Consider the following 6,000-nt stretch of genomic DNA (forward strand, 5'->3'; position numbering starts at 1 on the left):
CTCACATAGCTGACCTACTGAGGCAAGTTAGACAGACCTTTTTAAGGTTATTGCATTGATCAGTGTTGCACTTGTGCAGGTGTTGCTGAACTCAAACAGGTCAGTACATTTCATGCCTTAGCATAATGGTGCCTGTACTTAAGTTTGGTGCCCTGCTAGTGTGATGTTTTTGAGCTTGTTTGTCCAGAACTACTTGAACTCCTAATCAAAATTGTACTTTTTTTTCCTACAGTGGAACCTCAGTTATGCAATAAGACCGATTAGTCATTAAGCAACTGAAGGACCAGTGTGTTTACCACTCCAAATGTCTATAGTTACCAAACAAAGCCATCCAAATGAGAAGCCTTGCATTTATGTGAGACACCTGTAATTTTGAGAATAGTCAGCTGTCCAGTGCATGAAGGCCATTCTGACAAATAAACATGAGACTAACAGAGAGAACAAAACCCAGATGGAAGGAAACTGAAAAGTTCAGGTTATACTGCTCCACAAAAACATGAGACCATTAAGGATCATGAGCTGCAATAAAATAACTAATCAGGCAAAGGAGAGTTTGTGCTCTTTTTCACATCACAGATGGTAGACAGTGAATCAGAACTTGTTAATTTTTAATGAGATGAGGCTAAAATCTGACCACATTGAGGTTTATCACAATGAAAGAAGGGGCTGTAAAAATGAAAATACCGCACTCAGCTGCACTTTTCTTAGCTTCATGTAGAGCCTGTGTTGGACTGTTTTTAAACAAACTAAACCTCTTTATGATGTCTAGACTGTCCATGTTTGAATTAGGAAAATATACAAATACAAATCAACTACAACTGTATGGCTGGAGTTGAAAAACAGTCCTTTCAGTTGAAGGAGAATGGCTTTTCAAATGAAACAATGTCAATGCACCATTTAGATTTACCACAGCCTATAATGTTACTGATGTGTATAATATTACATTTGGTAACATGATCATTGTCTATACTGAAGATCTCACTACTCTCTTTTATGCCACATAAAATGGCAGTTAATGTTATTTGACCAAAAAAAGCATTTGCTTTCACACATTAAATAGACAGTTTGATTCATTTGTTGACTTGTCATAAGAACACACAAAGCATCTGCTTATCTACAGACCTGAAACAAGACCTCATAATTTAATTTCTTCCGTTTGCTTACCGAGACGCTCTGATTGTTCCTCCTGAGACTGTAACTAGTATATTTAGATCAGAGCAAAGAGCAATGTTCAGAGAAAATGCAATGGAGCGCATATTTGTGCTTATCCGTAGGCCATGCTGTTTCCTTCCTTGCTGTGAGGTTAATAATGAAGCATACTCTTTAACATGGAAGAGAATATGTGCATCATGACAACAAATGCAGATTCTCTGCTAAATTTTGAATATTATGAAACCAGCCAACACTGAAGGGACACAAGTAAAATGTGACTGTCAACTTGAAAGACAAGTGAACTCTATGTGGTCTTTGGGTTCTGTAAAACAAACACACAGAGTATATATACACAAAGAACTTTAACCTTGCTGCCTTGAGAGTAATACTTCAACTCCTAGTTTAGAACACATGAAGGGATATGGATATCACAGATCCTAACACACAGAGAGATCCCCCATATCTTAGCACCAGGCAAAGCAAGCACACACAACCAAAGGCTAACCCAGGAGAGTGGCTGTAAAAGCTGGGATAGTGCCAAGGCTCATAAACATTCATTTGAATCCTAGCGAACCATAAATGCCCTCCTGTGCACTCACGATAGGGCCGCACATTGTGATCAGTAGGTGACCCACACTGGGTGGGGAGGGGGACGGGCTCTGCTGAGAGTGAACCCGAGCCTCCTTTAAGGGCCTGTTTCTCATTCTCTGAGTGGGCTGTTGCGAAAGCAGAGGGAGAAGAAGCATGTTGAGATGGAACTAGGTCGAGGAGGCACGTAGTTCAGATATGCTGGAAGAGGTGGGCTAAAATGGTTGGAAATCTCATGGGGCAGGTTCAGAGCAAGGTTAGCCAAATACTGGATAAATCAAAGGGGGCTTGGAAAGCCTTTTCCTTGCTGAAGGCGTTCAGCTCCAGGGTGACTGACCATGCGCAGGTGGAAGCAGAGGATTTAAGGTCTGGTCATGGGGAGAAGGAGGGTGTAGCTGTCTCCGCTGTGACCACATTCCCAGGTGTCTGTGCTGGACTTTTCAGTTTTATTTAGGATTGTACTGTGGTCTTAAAACATGTGATTAGAAGTCTACAAGCATTTTGTTTGTCTTTTTTTCAGTGTGGTTAAGTTGAAAAGACTGTGCAGTGAATTGAATAATCGCCTTTGATACAGACCACAAATATGTTTATGCAAGTTTATCTTAAATGTTTATTGGTCATCATTGCCCCTTACTGCACCTTTATTATTGAACGCCCCAAAACTTCCCTCTCCTATACCATAGAAGAGAGCAACAAGCCTGAGTGTATTTTTCCTATATGCTGTCCAAGCATTTGTAATCCCAACACAGGGGTTTGGAAAGCCAGCCTCCAATGATCCATTAAATATATTATAGGCACCCGGATCTGGAGTCCATTTGGCTTGTTGTGCAGTGATGCTGAACGCATGTAAAACCTCAGCCAGTGCAGGATTCTGTTGTTATTCACATCACATACACTTTCAGATCCTGTGACTCCCAGTTTCCTGGCAGATGGTTCACTGTGACTTTGAAGCATAATTTGGCTCTGCTGCTTATGATAAATGTGTTTCCAAAACACTTCATATCCATTTTCACTTCACATTAATTTAATATTTGTAAAATCTAGAAAATGTTTGTCTACCACTGTCCTTTAAAAATACCATAGTTTCTGTCAGTTTTGCGGTGCTTTGCACTAATACACTCAAGACAAGTGCTATCAGAAACTGACCATGTCAGCAGTGGACTATTAGCTGTAAGAAGGGGGTGGGGTGAAGTTTGGCGAGGTGTTATTGTAACAATGCCTTATCCACTTTCTCTGAACAACGCTGTTAGCTCCCCTCGCCAGTTTGTTGCTGGGTTCATCCATCACAGGGTAGGTAGTATGATAAAAAGGCTCAGCCCTAACCCACAGCAAGGGGCCAGCCGTGACGCCTCAGTTGACCTGTCAAACTGTAAGAGTTATTATACACTGTGGTGTTAAAGGTCAATGGGAGCAGCAAGCTCAGAGGGTGTCAGTCCTCAAACACACACACACACACACACACACACACACACACACACACAGAGTAGATACATGTAGGAAATTAGCTGCAATCCATTAATGAATGAGTAAACTGTGTGAAACATTAGACTCAGAGGGACATGTGAAGTATCAAATGTAGGCTACATGACAGTCTCTGTCTGCAGGAGCTATTTTATACTTTTGTCACTTTATACAGGTAGTTGTAGGCAGCAAATAGAACAAAGAAACATGGCAGAGATGATTTCGAAGCAAATTTCTTTCATTTTTCACATTTTCAGCTTGTTTAATGCTACCATGAAATATTCAATCACTTCGGCCACAGTTCCTATTTAAAGAATACAGCTTTTGCAGGTAGATGTGTCATACATATGCATTTGGTAGATGGGGCTGTAGTTCTACAACACAAGGTCAAGCATTTCATAGTTGGGGCATAACTCTCCATAAATTCAATTCATCACTGGCTGCCATCTATATCTACACAGTCCTTTCTCCACAGTGTGCAGAGAAGCACAGAATATCTATATGGTGATCTTTGTGGGGGAAAGGTTTTGGAGCTACACGGAAAACTTTGTCTCTGCTATCGCCTGTTGTTCATTAAGGTTTGTTTCTAGAACATCATATCATGCCAACAGATATAATTAGGAACAACACCAGATCAGAGCAATGCGGCGCATGGCACCACTAGGAGAGTGGCTCACTTGCATTCATGTGTTAAGAAAAATAATGGTCAGCTTTTGGTATGGCAGTTTGAAATTTTGAAATGAAAAGTGCAATACATACATAGTTTCAGTTACGGTGCCTACCACAAATTTCAAAAGGAGAGAATTTGCAACTTCAGTTATGATCTTCCTGAGCTCCCATATGACATAAAAAATCCCTGTGGGTCATTCAGCTACATTGTGAAGCCAAGAGAGTTCTGTTTCACATGTGGTTTCCAGTGTTCTGCTGTTGAACACTGACAGTTAACAGGGAGAAAGTGGGAGGTAAGCGCAGAGGGACAAACAAAGCAAAGTAAAGCCTGCTTTTCAGTGAGAGCAGAAGGCAAACACTCAAAGGGGAAGGGGAAGGGTGTGGGAGGGTGAAACACAGTTCACATTGCGCGGATGGGCTCAGGATATTTATAAAGCCCACTAGGCATCACGTCAGGAGAGCTCTGCTGAAAAATGTTGTTCCCAGATGGAACGCCTCAGCCAGATTTATTTATTACAGAGCAGCTTCCTCATAGATTACGCAACAGTGTCGCAGCATGAGTGAACTCTGTGGCTTGGTGTCCATTGCCAGCAGCCTGCCTTGCTCAAGGTGAATCAGATGTGGGTCAGATGGAGGGCACCATCCTCTCAGCGCCCTCATCTAAAGTACAGAGCAGATATCAAAAGGTTATACAACCTTTTTAACATGCCATTGCTCTCACCATGACAAATGGAGACATGAGATGCACAGGTCATAGATTCTTACTAAACCACAGACACACTGATAAGACTGACAGGAATAAAAATAGGTGAACTATCAAGCATTTTTTCTTGGCTTATGTAAAATAGCAGACAGTTAAGATGCTCTTTTAGAGTTCTCTTGGCACAGAAGCTCTCGATCTATCACAGGACTATATTACACAAAAAAGGTCTCCCAAGCCCACAGCCTGCATGCAAGTCACATGACCAGAGTTGGCGGCCTCTGTGAACTACACCTGAACTTAGCTAAATGGAAACAGACCAAACACATAGTGTGCGTCAGGATGAAAGCATCCCTCTGGAGATCTGTTACTGAGGGTTTTGAGGAGAGGATGTGGGTTATCAAGCAGTGCAGGAGAGCTGAAAAACACTTTTTTAAACGATTGAGTCAGCATGGGGCTTAGTTATATGTCTGAGCAAAAATCACACTCAAAAACCTCACATCGCAGGAGTACACTTCTCCCCTCATTCTTAGCTTTATTAAAATGGAACATTTTTGCCACAGAGGTCCAAGACATATGGGTCCCTCATTATGCTGTTTTTTAGATGATTTTCCACACGTACAGCTTTCATATCTATACTTGTGGCTGACATCAAACAGAGGTGAGAGCAATAAAAAAGGATGGCATCTGCAAGTGACTGCAAATCAAATCAGTGTGAATTCTCTCTGGGTGTATTTTTCTTTTAAAGCTGACTACAGAAAACAGAAGTCGTAAAAAATATTTAAGCACTCTTAAGTCTGAGACATCTTTAACAAAAACAAAAAACATCCACACACAGTTCAGGTAAACGAGGACATAGAGGGTGTGGGAGATAAAAACAGAGCAGCCGTCCTCCTACACATGACACGCTACTGAACCTAAAGATGGGTGTGTGTGTGTTTATACTGCACGTGTACGTTGTCCAAGCTATGAATACTCCAGAGAGTAAAAAGAAAGAAAGAGAAATGAACGATGGAGAGGAATAGCCAGTTTATGTTTGTACCCTTCACACAGAAGCCAGGAAGAGTAATTGCCTGCTCAACACCTCAGAGGTGAAAGGTTGGCTGGGAATGCGGGGGGTGGTCGCAAAGCCTGCTGTAATTAGCCTGCCAAAGGACAAATGAGTCTCCCACCAGATCACTGTGAGCATGTCAGATTTGGACCACTGAAGACCTTACAAGATATTATCGCAGCCTCTTGCTTGATCCTGATTACACAATAGGCTGCCCTTGAAATAAGGATGGAAATGCTTTGGGAAAAGAAGTGCTACGTACGGCTTTTGACTGATGTATCTGGTGTTCAGAGCACTTGTTTGCCGTTTTCTAACTCACACAGACAAGCTGCTATTTTTTTCATGCAGCTTCGAGTGGTAAAGCACTTTAAGTAGGTTT

Source organism: Siniperca chuatsi, linkage group LG2 (assembly GCF_020085105.1).
Source record: "Siniperca chuatsi isolate FFG_IHB_CAS linkage group LG2, ASM2008510v1, whole genome shotgun sequence".
Classification (NCBI taxonomy): domain Eukaryota; kingdom Metazoa; phylum Chordata; class Actinopteri; order Centrarchiformes; family Sinipercidae; genus Siniperca; species Siniperca chuatsi.